Raw genomic sequence first — 18,111 nt, 5'->3', positions numbered from 1 at the left:
ACCAAAGTATGAGGAAGCAGCAGATACAAGTCAAAGTCAATAAAAATGCAAACTTTTATTCGGTAAGTGCTTTCGTGTTGTGAACAACATCACTTCTTCAGACCTTCAAAACTGCACTACAATCACATATGTTTTATATATCATGAACATTCAAAATCAGTCTATCAACAGGTCTCTTTCATTAAACAATTAAAATCTTACTTACATCACTAAAACTTTAAAATGACATTACTGTATAAGCGTCCCATACTAGCTTGTATATTTTCTATAATCAAATGATCTTGGTACACAATATATATTGGTATAAAAACATTAAATATAATGACCATAAAACATAAAATACATTATAAACAAATAATATGTTTATGTGTACTTTCTAAGCACCTTATATTGTCTACTAATATAAAAAAATTTATAATATGCTATATATATATATATATTTGCTTACTATTTATATAAGGGCCTGTGCCTCAAAATAGGTTTAATAGGAATTCTGTCATTTAAGCCCTTACCTTTATCTGCACAAAGTCTTATTATCCAATGAGTCTCAGTCCTCTTTACAGTGTCTCCTCCCTTTTCACTTTCATTAACAGTTTCTATGACTAAAAATCTAAAAGTATGTGTAGAGCCCTCTTTGTAAACATGTTTAGCGAATGCATTTCTTAAATTCTGATTCTGAATATTCAGAAGGGGTTCACGTATTCTAAATCTAAATTCTCTGTTCGTTTTCCCTACATAAAAACAGGAGCATGTGTTACATACTGCTAAATGCACTATGTTTTTGGTGTTACAATTCGTTGTTACTCTAAATTTCACCTCTTATCCAGTGTCTGCTTTTTTTAATGTATTGCTCATATCAATAAAGCTACATTGGTTGCATTTATTGCAAGGTATTGTGCCCATATTACTATCCCATAGCTGTTCAGTATCTGTTGTATAGCATAAATACCTCTTCGGTGATTTCTTATTTTTAAAGAGGAAATTGGGTTCATCACCCATTATCTCTCTAATTTTTTAAATCATGTGTTAAAATGGGACAATGTTTCTTCACTACTCCTGTACCAAATTCATATTGCTTGAATATTGAGTTGGTACCCGAACCACTCTCTTTCTTTTAATACATGTTTCATTGTTTTCCTTTCGATTATTTGAAAAATATGGTTTCCCAGTAGTGGATCTTAACTTCAAACTCTCTTCTATAATAGTGTCAGTGACATTATCTGTTTAGCCCCTCTCCTTAAAGCTAGAGTTATGTATTCATTAGGATTCCATATAGTTGTATCATTTATTTTAAAATGAGTTTCTTGTAAATGGGCTACTTGAGCTTTATTTAATTGTAAATGTCTTAACAGATTGGATCTCTTATTTGGATTATTTAAGCCATTAGTATTTAAAGACACCAACGTTAGGTCCATATCAGACTGTTTTTAAAGAATGAACCTATTCTGTTATTCTTTCCTGATATACAAGTCTCTTCCATCAATGTTAATACTATATTAATTTGTAGAATTCTAAATAGTTTATATAAGAATATTACTTTTATGAATATGGACAGAGAAAAACTTAAGTCAGGCTTAACAAGGATAAAAAAAAGATTTAAGAAATAATGAATTAAGAAAAACTGATCTAATATAAACTTTAACCCATACCATACATGGAATGAATATCATTCCTAGTCCAGCAGATGGTGAAAATCTGTTGGATTAACCCTCATAGTTTATCTCTTCATTTCTTCCAAGCTCTATAAGGAAATGATAGTTGTTTAAGGAGACTACCTTATGAATAAAAGTGGAGTATAACATTTTATTATACATCTTTCCAGAGTGTGTTATTTTTCTATTAAGTTACCATATGTACCAATAGTAATCTGTTAAACCAAATGCAATATTATTGCCTAAATAATTAACCTAGAATATAGCTCAGATATAAAGAAAAAATGAAAAAAATCTAAATCTTAGTAATTTATGGTTCAAAAAAGTAAACATTCATATTTATAATATTCTTCAATAAAATGATTAACAATTAGTAGTTCTCCACATTTAAAGTCAGAAACATCTGATGATTAGACAGTAAAGCTTTATTATTTGAAGTGCTTTGACAAAACATTCAGTTCTAATGAATATTCAGAAGCTCACAGTTAAGTAAAACATAACCAATATATTTATAACAAATAGTGTCATATATAAAGCATAAATATTGAATGATAAATAAATATTTGTCTATTCAAGTGATCTTTAACCATGTTTTTGTCAGTCAACATCTTTTCTGGTTAAAGAATGTAAGCCCAGAGTAATCAGTAAATGAAATGAGTGTGTATAGAAGTATTTAATTCATAAATTGCTTTTTGAGTGTTATAGATGTATTATTACCAATACGTTTACACATTTAGTAATTCAATTAGTATAAAGATAAGTAACTAAATGACAAACCAGTAATCACAATGACCAATGTATAACATTTCAGGTACTTCTAAAGATATTTGGAAATCAATTTAATTCAGAGGGATAGCAGTTGATTTCCATTTATTTACATGTTAAATGTAAACAGTATCAACATTTTAATTGAGAAGGTGATAGATGTATTGATAAGTTATGATGCACTAATAATAATCCAGCATCTTTGTTGATGTGGACTAAAATATATCAACAACAATGCTATTATGACTATTTCAGCTGAAAAAAAGAAAAATGCTCTATTCCTGACTTCAGCATGCTGTTAGCTCATAACAATCCGCCAATATTCTCAAGCTTTGTCATAAATAATTGACCTTATCAGTTTGGAAACATCTGCAGCTGGATTTCAGTGTTAGATTTTTTTTTTAAGTTAAATTACTAAAGGAGTAACATCTGATTTGTCCATGATTGTTTGATTTATCTCTGATGTTGCCCCATAACTGTTCTGATAAAAACACTAGTAAAAAAAAAAAACTTTGTATACAGTGGTGATCTTATGAAGTGGTATGCTAAGGGTAGTTTAGAAGAAGGAGCTGCATAGAAGAGTAGTGATACAACATGAATGCGTATATGTGTATGCATATATGCGTGTGTGAGTGAGTGTGAGTGTGATTCAGATTTGTATGGTGGTCTCATTTGTCTAGTTATTTAAACTGTTTGATTAATTCTTAGATATGCCAGTTATAGAACAATGTATGTCACTGCCATGAGAACCATGTATGATTCTGATCCATATAATAATAAAGCAGTGTGACTCCTTATCTAAGCAACCTAGTATGAGTGTCACCCTGTGTCCTTTAAATAGATATTACATTTGTGAGATGTACACCAAACAACTTTCTTAATAATGTATGCTCCAAAACAGTTAATCAGTTAGAGAAATAGTGTACTTTCTATCCTTATAAGTGGTTTTAGGTGATAGTGCAAGTAAAATATAGATTTCCTTAGATGGTGGACAACTTTTATATAAAAGATTATGTTCAGGTGTTTCCATTATACCCCCAGTAGGGTGACTGAGTAACAGCTGCACAATACATTTTTTAAGATAATCTTCCCCTCCCTTCTGTGAAATTCCAGTCGCCAATCACTGTTTTTGTTCCCTTTATCCATGGCAACCTTAATCATATATCCAGACTTAAAGGCAGAGTGATTTAAGTAACTGATTTGGCTCGTATATTGTCTCGAGGTCAAGAAAGCTTCACCTCAAATAGCTATTGAGATCTTTTAATATCCCACCTTTTCTCTGTCAAAGTAAAGAACTTTCAAGAGCACTATCTGTAGTAATCCCCAGAGTTGAAGGCGATCCGGGGTCTTATAAAGCACAAGCAAGAAGTCAATCCAGTATCATTTGCAGCACTCAAACTAGTACCAAATAAATTAAGCCAGAACACAGCAAACCAAGTACATAGAACAGTGCTAACAATGGAGAACATCACCTGTTAGTCAAATATTAATTTTAAGAGAAGCAATCATTCAAAACCCACAATGCTCCCTTCATCGCCCAATACCAAGTATATCATCCTACCTCAGAAACATTGAGAAAACAATATAAGAACACATATTTCATCTATAATATCCGACCAAAATGAATGCCCAACTCTCAGTGTCAACCCAGAGGATCCTTTCCTTAACATCCCCAGAAAGAACGAGCAATCAAAATGATAGACTCGTTAATTATGTTCGAGCACACAGCCATTCAAATCAAGAGTCTATCCCAGGTGACATCCGAACCAAATGCAAACAGTCTCATCAGTACATGCAGGGCATCATTTCAGCCACCGCAAATCACCGTATACAACCAGCCTCCCTGTTTCTTCACGGAAGTACAGACTAGTCCACATTACAAAGTCGTTGAGGAAATGCTTTCAATTAATACAATGTTGGATGCAATCACACACTGAAACTTGTGATTTTAACTAACTCGTTTTCCTTAAATTAGCATATCCAGCAAGTGATGTTATATTTAGAAACAGCCTGAGATACCAATCAGAATGTTGAATGAGACTGCATTGTACAACTTTATTTATAAAGTTTAAACACACTGAATGATTTGCAATAGCTAAAACCTACCTGTTAGATAGTAACAATTTCAAAATGTGATTAAAAGGCAATAACGGCTTAAAGGCAATACCCTTCGTCAAACATAATGTTTATGAAGAATGCATGAAGTAGGGACTAATATATGATTACACGCAAGACAGCTAGTTATAATAATTTAATCTCACATACTGGCAAATACTATTGTCTGGGACAGTGCACACCCCTTTTAAATCTAAGGTGAAATAATTTAACAATAACACTGCAACTCATGGCCAACCACAAATCCAACCACGACAACACACAAGCACAGGATAGGATTAATAACCAAATAATCAATATTAAAACATAGGAAATCCAGGGGAAACCCATCAAATAAGAATTATTCACCTATTCTAACATGAAGAGAGATCAATTAATTTGTTATTCATCTATACCATTGATCTTAAATTAAAAATCTTTCTACTAATATAATTTTTTTTTTCTTTTTTTCTCTCCCTTTCCTTCCCTCTTCCCCTTCTTCCCATATATATATATATATATATATATATATATATATATATATATATATGGGTCTAGGATACATACATGCTCAACTAGCATATGTCCGAATCACAACACATCGAACACACATACACGAAAGCGCTTAACATCGAAAAGCGCTTCTGTGTATGTGTAGTTCAAAAAAAAAAAGCGACATTTCTGCAGGGGGGCTTCACCCCCCCTGCACCCCCCACACCCCCTCCACTTTATTATTCTCACTCCGAGATCGCACTATAGTGGGGAAAAGGGAATTTTCCCTTACCCGCACTGTAGTCCACTCTATGAAACAGGCACACATACACGGAAGCGCTTGTCGATGTTAAGTGCTTTCGTGTATGTGTTCGATGTTTGTGATTCGGACATGTGCTAGTCGAGCATGTGTCCGGATCCTATATATATATATATATATATATATATATATAGATATATATATATATATATATATATATATATATATATATATATATATATATATATATATATATATATATATATATATATATATTATAAAGCAGAACTTACATTTGAGCTAATATAGCAGACACAAATCAAGTTGAAGTAGATGCTTTGAGAGATTTAGTAGGAACAGCAATTTTAGATTCAGTTTTTTGGTTTTTCTTTTTGATGATCAGCCCAGGAATTCTTGTCAGTGTCTCTCTTCAAGAAAGGAGATGACCAAGCCATATCTTCAGGAATAGGTACGATATTGTTGTTTCTGATAAATAAGTAGGCTTCTTCTAAATTGTTAAAAATTCTCATTTCATTTGAATATAAAATTTTAATTTGGGCAGGAAAAAACAAGCTGTGTTTTAATGTTATTTTGCTTAAGTACCTTCAATAATGGCCAAGCTTTTTTCCTCTGTTCCAATACTCTGGAAGAATAGTCATTATCGAATCTGATTAAACTTTGATTATATTTTAAAGGTCTTTTCCTCCAGGCTGTTTTTAGTACCAGTTCTTTGCCCATATAGGATAAAAATTTTATTACAATTGTCCTTGGTGGTATAGAAGATTTAAGCTAGCTTTCCTAAGGCTCTGTGTGCCCTTTTGATGCCATTAGAGACAACTTCTTTTAGTTCTAAAATTTCAGGAATCCGTGAGATTAAAAATGAAATAATGTCTTCACCATCAACTTTTTCAGGCAGCCCAAAAATTTTGATGTTGGTTCTTCTCTCCCTGTTTTCTTGGACATCCACTTTATTGAGAAGCCAAGTATTTTGTTTGAGGAGAAAACCCTTCTGGGTTTCTTCTTCCTTGAGCCTTCCCTCGATATCATTCAAAGAAGTTTCTATGTTTGTTATTTTATTTTATGTTGTTGAAGCAGTTCCTTAAATACATCTGTTTGTTTGACAATTCTGTTTGAGATTTTGTAAGTTCTCTTTAAAATCATCCATTTTCAGTGACAGTTCTTGTAAGGTAGTACTACTTCATAATGAGAATTCTTTGAGTTATTTATCTCTGCAAGTTGGGGAAGTCTCCAATGTAGTTTGACAAGAAAATGTTTACGAATTTATATATATATATATATATATATATATATATATATATATATATATATATATATGTATATCTTTAACTTTCATTAACCAACTCTGGATATTTTTGTTAAAAAAGTAATTATTTCCTCTATTTTATACTAGGTTTATGGAGCTGTGGAATTATGCTGTTTTCAGTTATTCCATTCAGGCTCCACCCCCATCTTTTCTGCTCTTGGGGGGGGAGTGGGCAGCTATGATCATTAATTTGAACTAGACTGAATTATGATCAACCAGGGAGGGCAACACACAGTTGGTAGTGCAGAGAAGCCCTATGTTGGTGAGTACTAAGCCTAAGACCTTCAAGCCCCTTGTGAGGGTGCAGACTATCTGTTCCAGCACATTTGTATTAACAAAGTCCAGGAAACTTAGGGTGAGCATGTTTGTTCTCATATATGACTCCCAGTCGATGGAATGATAGTTGAAATCACCCATGACCAAGGTGTTTGGCTGTATAGTGAGTGACTCAAGTAGTAGGCAGAGTAGTTCTCTTGGTTCATGATGGTAGACCTACAGCTGACAATGATATGGAAGGGGGTTTTACCTACAGATAGTTGGAGTAGCTCTAGGCAGTCATACTGTTTGACCAGTCTTGAGGTGCATTTGTCTTTAATGAAGATGGATACACCTCTGTGTTAGGTTCTTTCATGCTCGTTTTGAAGTCTGAATGTGTGGAAGGCATTGTAGCCTTGCAGGGCTGGGGGGCTCTCTGCAGCCTTGAGCCATGTCTCTGTGACTGCACAGACATCGGCATCTTCCAAGTGCTTCCACTGAGTGCAGTTTCTGGTTTAGGCTCTAGTGGATTTTTACAGTGGGATTTGTGTGGTTATCACATTGCCTAAAAAAGGCACTATGTGGAAGGCAAGTACATTTGCCAGTAACTGAAAGCCAAGAGGTGACAGATGAAGACCATGTCTGGCAAAGCAGCGTGGTCTGTCAACTATATCTTCCAAGGCTGACAAATACTGGATCCCCGGGATTGAAATCAGAAGCTAAGCTAATTGTTGAAGTCAGTAATTTTTTGTTTATATTGAGGCATCATCTTGGATTAAGTTAGAATGCTACTTAGGAATAGGGACATACCTGCCTGGGACACTGAGAGGTCAGTCATGTCTGTCTTTATATAGTCCATTGAGGTACATCTCAAGCCATTTGCTCCAACATGGACTATGACTGAGTCATAACCATACTTCTTGTTGAGAGACTTCAGTGTCTGCATGATCTGACAGATCCTGGCTCATGACAGGCAGCTGACCTTGACCTTCTCCTTATCCAGCCAGGTGAGGGGGGCATCTGTGTGTCTTACTATGGAGTTGCCTATGACCAAGACATTTGGTTTTGAGGTGTTTTGCCTTAGGTGCTTATTGTCTGAGACACTGTTGTGTGTATTATTATGCGTAGTGGATTCAGTTGGGTCTGCAGTGTGTGTAGTAGGTTTGACTTAGGAGGTGTCTCATCTTTAGGTAGGCTCCAGCAACTACCTCCATGTATGTTGGTTTATGTGTTGTGCGCTTGTTATGCGCAAGAGGTGAAGTGTGTGTGTGATGGCAACCTGTTGATATCTGGTTTGTTACATGAAGTAATTTATTCAAAATTCACAATATAGATACATCTCTCACATGTATTTGTTTTAAGAGTAACTGGTTATCAGTATACATGAGGCAATTGCTACATTGCCTCAGGATGCCCATGTCAATCAGGCTGGCTGGAGAAATGGTGGGAAACTGTCCGTCCATTATAGCAGGTATATATAGTGGGGAGTGGGCTATAGGGGCCAGGTTTTGCTGTAAGACTAACAGAAAATGGCAATTCTATGGAGGGCTAGAGGCAGAAAACTGTGTCAGTGCTTTGCAATGCACAACTGATTTGCTCACAGGGCAACAGTGCAATTGCTGAGCAGCTCTGGTAAACTGACTGCAAATCTGCCCAATCCCGACACTGAAATACAAGCGAAGTTAAAAGATTTTAAAAAAGTAAACAAAAAGAAAGCCCAAGTCTGAGCCATATTCCTGCAATCCCCAACTCAGATGGGACCATGGCTGCATACTTCTGCCACAAGGGTGCAGGCAGGCCATCTTAATATAAGATAGCTGGTTTTAGTGCTCAAATAATACCAAACAGCCTGGATTCAACAAGCCTGAAGCTAGCCTACGCTATAAAATGCAGAAGTACTCAAAATTCAAAGTGCAGAAAATTACAGTCACAACATCAAAAAAAAAGTTTAAATAATGCAGCAATTCAGTAGAATACTCCCACAACAGTGTAGACCACAGCCCTTCCTAATATAAAATAACTAGTTTGGAGCCCAAGTGCTTAAATCAGAACAAGGACACTTAAAACAACAGGCACAATAAGCCTTCAGCCAGCAATTCCCAGCTCAGAAAGGGAGGGGCTTCCGTCTTCTTCAACAAAAGTGTAGACTCCAAACCTTCTTAATGTAAAACAACTAACCTGAAGCCCAAGTGCTTAAACCAAAACTAAGAGACGTAGAATAACAGTTAAACTTTAATGCGATACCAGACAGTTGACAGTGACATGTCTTTTGATCTAGCCACATACATCATGTCATGGTTAGTAGGTTCTGTGCTATCTTGATGAGAAAGCCCTGTAGTCTGTCCAGCTGCTGCATGTGTCTGGTGAGGTTCATGCAAAAGAGAGCATTATACTCTATTACTGTTCTGATAAGTTTGACCACAGTGCTGTCATACAATCCTGAGATCTGAATGTGATGACGTGTCTTATGATGTGCACCATACATATGTACTGGAAAACATTAAAGAGAAAAGTTAGAAAGTAATGATACACATTGCAATTCCTGAATTCACAACCCTTACAAGAGAATACACTAGAAAGTACTGACATGATGATGCTACCCACTGTATAATTTGGCAAGACAAATATAACTGACAGGTATAATTAACAGTTCAACAACAGAAATGCAGATATACAAGGCCCTACTGTAGCTATGCACCCTGTCCATCAGACACAAAGCTTTTGTATCCCTGAATCCAAAAGAGAGAATACAGGCATGTGGCACAGTCATCAGTTGCACCTGGTGTTGTGTGGGACGGGCAGGTAGCCTAGGCTGACACAAAAGGTCGGTGAGTGTGTGTGATTAGGAAGGGTAGGAGACACGCTGAACCATGTAACTGTTCTGTGTGTGTCTGTAGGGGTCTTCCATGTGAAAGTGGTGTGTGAGAGTCTACATGAACACAGGCAAGCTCAGTGCTAGCTCTACGTCTTGGTATGTTGGACAGAATTTAGCCATGCATGTTAGAGTTGGCAGTTTATTGTTGTCGACCCTGACCACGAGAACTGGCACTTCCATTCCCAAGGTCAGATGCAGTGCTGCTACTTGAATGTGACTGATATCTGCTGGACATGCTGCCTTCACGGGAATGGCTAGGTCCACGACCCCATGGCCTGCCACATATGGGTGTGGACAGCACACTCACCAGTGGACCAGTGGAAGTAATACCACTGCAAGAGTATAATCAGGCATGGCCACATTGGCTGCCAGCATATGTTGTGGCTTACCTACTCCCACGAGGATGCCGTTCCCCTCCCAGTAGGCATTCCATCACAGACGCTGCTTGTTCCATGACAGACACCCCTTGTTCCAATATGTCATTCATCTGATCCAGTGACTTGGTGACAAGCTAGAGGAAGCCACACATATCAGCCAATGCCACATCCACAACCTTGAGCATTTGTCTGGAGTGTGTTTATGAACATGCCTTTGGCACCATTAAGGCCTTAAACATACATTGAGTGACACAGGAAGAGAAATCGGCACAAGGTGGAGGAGGGCCTTCTCCGAGCACCCCAATCAACCCTTCCGCATGGCACCTTCCTAACACTTTGGGTATGGCCAGACTCAACAGGCACTGAAGCCACAGTAGCCACACTTCCCCACTCAGTGTCCTCATCTTCCACCTGTCCAATATCTGTGGGCTCAGTGGACTGCTTAGGCATAGGACTACTGGCTGTGTCCTTGGAAGCTGAAGGGGGTGTCTGGATGTCAGCCTCTATGTCAGATTCAACCTCTGCACCCCCAGAGTGTGCCTCAGTTTTGCCACCATCATCAGTGTCTTATGAGACACTGATATCAGATGGCACAGGGCCCACACTACCACTGTCATGATCACCTGTGATAAAAAGTAAGAAATACAGGCACACATTAATACCTGCACTGCTAGGTGAAATATATGCTAAACAACTAACAGTACTGCCACTATTACAGACACTACAGCAATACACACAACAGGCCTAAAATGGCACATTATGATATTTCTTTAATTTGATCTGCAGTACTGACATACATTTATTTGGCTTACCATCTGCAGGAGGCATATGTTTCTGGATTCCTGACAGTCCTGAAGTAAGTTAAGCAAGAGGTAAGGGCATCATCATCACATTTAACAGTAAGACAGGGGGTAATACATGTACTCCTCTATATCTGCATTAACTGTACATTCAAGAATGTGGCTGGCAACTCCAAACTGAGCTTATCACTTTACCAGTCTTCAATCCCCCCCCCCCAAAAAAAAAGACATGTGACACAGAAGTAACTTTTATTTCAATTGTTTTACTATACAACAGAATTCAACTGGCCATGTAACAAAGCCTACCTGGAAGCTCCTCCTGGGACTCAAAAGGTGTGGTGCCCATATTAATGACATGCTGTGGTCCACTCTACTGTAGCTGTCCTGTTGGAGAATATTTGCCAGAAACTCTTCATTTGGGGTGAGAGGTGGTTCCGTAGCAGGCTCACCCCCAGTTAGCCTCTGGTCTTGGGCAACAGCAGCTGCATGCCTCCATGTAGAGGTGATCATTTCAGCGGCCCTATGGTCCACCTGTTCATATGTCAGTCTGTGGCCACCCACATTTACCATAACCATTTACCAATTCTATTGCTTCTTCTCAACCTAAAACAGTCTCACCCTACCAGGGACTGATTTTCTCTCTGCTGTCTAATGTACTATACTTTCCATAATGCAATTTTCTTGTACTCTCTCCATGCAAAATGATCCACCTAACCTGCAAAGGGGTAGTAGCTACTTGTTTAATGCTTACTTACAAAGAGCTTATTTGCCAGAAATGTCTTTTTCTGCAAATGTTCAGTTTACCCAACCTCCAAAAGGGTTAGTAACATTCTGTTTAAATGTTAACTCACTAAAAGCTTATTACATAAGGTATTGTATTTCTGTAAATGTTTTAATTGTTCTGTACAAACTCTTTCGGCTTTTCCTGGCTAGGCGTTGCCACAGCGGAATTCCGGTCCGCTAATGATTGGCAGTGGATTTTATGGTGCCGAGTTGCCAGCCCGACACCCAACCTTCAAAGAAGCCACACCCATTCACGCACGTGCCTACCTGCATGTCTTTAAGATACAGATATGAAACACTAACAACAGACAGGTTGCAAAACAAGGACAGTAGCAAGAACAACATATCCTTGTATGTGTCATAGCAGTAACTCAACTGTGCACCCTCTCAAAATAACTATCCATTCTAGTTTGTGACATAACAGTAACTTTTCTTTGCTTCTCTACCCATAAAAGAACAGACACATGAACCATTTTGCTAATAAAACATCTTTGAAATGCTAAATGAGCTTTCAAAGGACCTGACCCTGAAACATTTGTACATATGTATCATACGACTTTCTACTTTCATGTATTGTCAATTCTTTGTACCTCTGAAATGGCTTGCCCTTTGTTCCCCTATTAGTTTAGTCTTTGTCCAGACTTCTTGCACTGAAAGTTTGTGAGGTATGATCCACATTCAGCATACAGGTTTCTGGCCAGCAGCACTGGTGAGAGCCACAAATCCTAACTTATGTGCACCACGCATCTTTAATATACATAGCAGGATGAGCAGTATTGCATATGTGAAAACACTCCATGTAGGCTCTGTGCAGAGCCTAAAGAGAGTTTATTGAATCCAGCAATATGTGTTGCAGATCTGTATAAACATATTTTCTATACATCTGTATTCATTTTTGACTTGTAAACCATCCTCTTGTAAGGAAAATCGCTCTTAATTTTGTCACTTCTGTTTTTTGCCTGCGCAGTACATCAGAGCTGTGGGCAAAAGCAACGGAGAAAGCAAGATCTCCGTTGCTTTTTTTTTACTGTTTTCGCTATGTTAAATGGGTTTAACATAGCGAGACAGTTTTAAAATAAGCAACGGAGATGTCCGTTGCTTATTTTAAAACTGTCTCGCTATGTTAAACCCATTTAACATAGCGAAACAGTAAAAAAAGCAACATAGATCTTGCTTTCTCCATTGCTTTTTAAAACCTGTCTCGCTATGTTAAATGGGTTTAGCATAGAGACAGCTTTAAAATAAGCAACGGAGATCTCCGTTGCTTATTTTAAACTGTCTCGCTATGTTAAACCCATTTAACATAGCGAGACAGTGTTTTAAAAGTAGAGTTATACTAATGGAAAAAAGTCCAGGCGACCGGACCTTTTTCCATTAGTATAACTCGATTTACAATGTGCACGCTGGCCAATCAGCGTGCACGTTTTGCGGGGGTCATGGTATAATACTGTATTAGTCACATACCAAAAAAAATGAATTGCAACTTAAGGTAGAATCTTCTAACTCTAGACAGATGACTTTATAGTTAACCATTTAATTGCAACATCTGCTAACAGTCCAAAAAACCGTACTTACCCCATAATATAACCTTTTTTGTACCTCTTCATCCATTTATTACAGAATTAACATTATTATGTATATACACAGTCTGAATTAAGTGTCTACATTTTGTTCCAAACCTCTGTCCTGCAAAATTCTGAGCAGTATGAAATCATTTACATTTGCATAAACAGTCAAATATCCATAGCTGTCATTCTTCTTGATAATTCATCATTGTTTCACATATATTAAATCAAGAGTAAACATGAATATCCTACATATTTTCCTGTACTGAACCCATATATTATTTCTTCTAAAATGTATGCCATTATTCCTCTGACACTGAAATGAATAATTTTTATAATTTGTAATCAGTATTAATTAAAACAGTCTGAGTGGCCACGGCGGTGCAGCGGTTAGCATTGCCGGCTCACAGCAAGAGGTTCTCCAGTTTGATCCTCGGCTGGGGTGCCTTCTGTGTGGAGTCTGCATGTCCTCCCTGTGTTCACGTGGGTTTCCTCTCGGTGCTCCGGTTTCCTCCCATATCCCAAAGACATGCTGTAGGTGGATAGGATACTCTAAACTGGACCTACGCATGAGTGTGTGTGTGTGTGTGTGTGTGTGTGTGTGTGTGTGTGTGTGTGTGTGTGTGTGTGTGTGTGTGTGTGTGTGTGTGTGTGTGCCTTCTGTGGTAGGTTGGGCACTGGGCTGGCAACTTGACACTGTAAAACTTCACTGCCAATCATGAGTGGACAGTTGTGATCCGCTGTAGCGACCCCTAACCGGGAAAGGCCAAAAGAAGATTAATTAAAACAGTCTAAAGTTACTTAATTCCTGTTCACCTCTTTTTCCACATGAATGCAATGTAAAAAGATATGTTATCATTTGAAATTATTTAACTAAATCACTTAGTTAATACCATTGTCTGTAGTTTTTGTTCTGATTTTAACAATTTGTTTTGTTGGCACCTTCAGGAGAGCTTTCTTCTGTCACTTCTTTCAGAGATTTGTCCACTTTTGATTTCAGGATTTTTCTTTACATCCTGTTGTAAAAAGATTATGTCTCCTTTACCGCTCTACATATTTTTAAATAAATTTCTTCTTGTTCTTGTATATCAGCTTGTACAGTTTTCACAGTATCTTTCAAGCGCCTTGAAACTTACAACTGTAGGTTAAACTGTTGAACAGAGCAGGGGATATTTTAAGAACATTATATTCATTGTCATACAAAGTTGAATATATACTTTCAAACCTAAATTTCACACAAAACAAAATTACACTAAAATGTTTCTCAGAACATATTATATAAGGAAAAGGATTTCAAGAAATATTAAATAAATACATATTACATGTTATCATAAAAATGTTATTTTTATATTTTTCACGACACTTTCTCCCATACCTTATTATTGCAACATTTTTCACAATTTTACTTCCAAATGACCCATATCCATTCGACAACAGTATTATCAATTTTCATCTATACTTTTATGCAGATCTTTATGTACTTCATACAGTGTATTACTTGTATCTGAGTGCTTAAGAAATATGCACATGCTATTGAGTTCTAGAATCTTCATTCTTTTTAAACAATTTTCTGTTTCCTCACCAGAACATTTATTAACCAGTCTTTCTAATTCTCTAAAAAAATTGTAACAGTGCTTCTGCTATGAAAAATAATTATCTAACAACTGACTTCTAAGTGTACCAAAATATATATTAATAAGGGTATAAATTATTTTGGTGTGATTTTTTTTCTCCTGTGTGTACTCTTTCCATGTCATTAATATTTCACGAAACCAAATTTTAGTAACTCTTGGTGCCTTAGTGCCTCTCATTGTTAATGTTTAACTAGTAGCCTCATTTCAATACTTAAGAGATGGAATTTTTTATTTTCAGATTCACCTATGCATAAGGTATTTAGTTAGCTGTTTTCTTATTTCAAAGATACAAGTAAAGATGATGTTTTCACATGTCCACAGTATTTGTCCCCCCACACCTACATTTTCTTTTCAGCCATCTACGTGCATGGGACCTTCCCCTGTGTAACATTCTGTATTTGTCAGTTTATCCCCTCAAACCTTTAGCAAAATCAGTGAGTTGAAATATATATGTATATTTCCCCTACAAACTATTCTTGTAACTTATGTTGTTATTTGTTGCTGCAGCCTTTGTAGTATAGGTGAAATGAAAAGAAAATTTAGAGTGAGGCTGCAAGGACATCTTCACCACATTAGGAATGGTAGAAAGTTGCATTGCTTGTCATTTTAAGTAGCATTGTGGTGGTTTAACATGTAGTTTAACATATAGTTCAAAATCAACTATTTAGAACAAGTTCATTGTGGTAATATAAATGGGGAAGGACTTAATCATATATAACTTTGTAAAGAAAGCTTGTGTATTGTAATGTTTGGTACTTTGAGTTGTGTAGAATTAAACAATGAATGCAAATGGAAGTATCTTTATCTGACACATCTCTTTTCTTACTGAATCTTTTAACTGCATTTGTTTTTTCCCTATTTAATTTATTTAATCATATATGCTTTTATACTGTAAGATGGCCTCACATTGAAATGCTACAAGTTAAAATAAAGTTTGGGCTCCTGAAGTCTTGTTGTTTTTACTTCTGTATGTGATATGTGCTTACCTGGGTATACTGTACATTCCCCACTACATAATGGGTACATTTTGTCTAAAATACTTATAAGTTATATTATACCCTGCCCTGTCCTTTTTTTCTCTTCCTGTTCTTCAACTTTTGATCAACATATGTTAGTCAACGTATAAATAGCATCACTACTCATTACATAATCTTTAAATAAATCACATTGTTTCCCACTTTTCAGGGATGTATATACATTGCACATTTGTAAATGTTAATCTTTCAGTCACAAATCAATAATTCATAACCCTGTTTGATTCCACAGTTATCCTGTTGTAACACTTTATATTACATTTGTTCACACAAAATAGCAGCATTTCTATTTCCATCTACTCCAAAAGCCCACAGGAAGTGCCCTCATCATAAAACATCTACTCCTTTTCTCTAACAATGATTTATCCATCTTATATCTTCAAGGCAAATTATTTTGACATTCTGCTTTAACATCCATTCTAAAATTAACTATCTTCTTACACTATTCTTTGTCCTGCTAACATTTAGAGATGTACTAGAAGAATTACTTTTTCTCTTTTTTAGTTTGTTTTTTCTCTCTCACTCTGTCACTCTCTGTCCCTGTCTACCCCTCTGTTCAATATACACATATATTCCTCCTTTGACATTTGCACCTCTTCTACATCTTCTTCCAGTGATCACTTTGCAAAATATTTAGATAATCGTAAATTATCATAGGCTGTACCAAATTCGTTAAGTTTTACTGGGGCTATGAAATGTTTCTGATTCAACATCAGTACTTTCCCACAGTTAAATATACATCGTAAGACTTATCTTACTGCTTGTCTTCCTACAGTTGTGTATTCTGTAGAAAATTAATTCTGTGTAAATGTAGAACCAAACCAGAAATTACCTTCTGTTTTACATTTACAACATCATTTAATATATTTTGATTTGGTATTACCTCTGCCTCTCTCCCTCTCCCTCTCTCCATAACTGTCATGTCTCTTTTGTGAGTAATGCATTAGCAAGAGATCTTTACCTTCCAAAGTAGCATACTTTAGGTTGCCATAGAGAGTGCCAAATGGATTTAAAGTTTTTGTAATATGGTTAGTAAATGGTTAGTTTGTTCTTTTTACAAAATATACATTGTCATTCTACTCCAAGATGTGTAAAATCCAAAAAGATCCAAAGTGTTTTTATGTTTTGAACATCATAATAGTTCAGTTTTAACTTCTGCTGAAATACACTTATGTGCAACATAAAGTCTGGGATAGTTTTTATCACATAGAACGTTAAGTGGCGTGGACGTTAAATGAGCACCCTACACTTTATTGTGTGCTTTGCTTAACATCCGATCTGCATAATGGCTGATCACATTTATGTCTTCTTAGTACAGTATGGATGTAAATGCAGTTAGACATTGTGTAGAAGGACGTTAAGTGGTGCACACCTATAGTAACAATTGTGAATTAAAAAACAAAAATTCATTGTCTCTTCTGTGTGATAAAATCTTGCATAACAAAATTTACCCATGGAGAAAAATAACAGTTCAACATTTTTTAGCAAAGCGTGAGTCTCAAAACTTACATCATAGATACCGTTATTTTCAGTGTGGGTAATTGGTCTTCATTCTAATCGTAATGGCTTCAACATTTCTTTGAAGAATCACGCCAAATTTCTGAAAATAAAACCATAAAATGCCACATTACATCCAGTTTTGTATACTTTTGATTCCTGTACTGATGCGTTCTTTATTTCCATTTCCCTCTTATTCCCGCATTTGATACATTTCCACCTTTCCACGTAGCCATGCTAGACATTTGCACCGTCTCCACTGATTGTTGTGGCAACACCAAAATTTATTCGGCTCAAAACTCATCACCTATTGTTGTTGATACGTCTTTATTTTGTGCAACAACTACCTCTTCAGCTATCTTAGCTAAACTTTAAGTACAGAACTTTTCAATGTAGAAATATTGTTAGTGTTCTAAAACCATTCCTGCTTCCACAGATATACTTCTCTTTCTTTTGTTTGTCAGCTCTGACTTTACAGTGCCCCACTTGAAAAGGATATGGTAATTTCCCCAGTGTCATGGCCAAATTGCCTCCATTCAGTACAAATACAAGTTGGGCCTCACTTGAAAGAAGTCCGCACCTATTGGGACTAAACTAGGGAAGGCAAGTAAATAAAGTAATAGCTAGCAATGCCGGCAGTAATGCACACTGTTTCTGACTTGACACTCATCAAGCACCTTAGTTTCTGTTTCCACATTTAGGTTT

At 36.4% G+C, this 18,111-nt stretch overlaps 1 protein-coding gene across 1 annotated transcript in view; it reads left to right on the top strand.

Annotated features, from left to right (window-relative positions):
• The window catches only part of EPAS1 (endothelial PAS domain protein 1), a 1,067,454-nt gene that overhangs the window by 813,015 nt on the left and 236,328 nt on the right, over positions 1-18,111 (top strand). The window lies entirely within an intron of this gene.

This window comes from Protopterus annectens, chromosome 1.part0, assembly GCF_019279795.1.
Source record: "Protopterus annectens isolate FY-2018-M chromosome 1.part0, PAN1.0, whole genome shotgun sequence".
NCBI lineage: Eukaryota > Metazoa > Chordata > Ceratodontiformes > Protopteridae > Protopterus > Protopterus annectens.
Note: the sequence above shows the minus strand (reverse complement) of the source record. Positions and strands in the feature narration are given on the sequence as shown.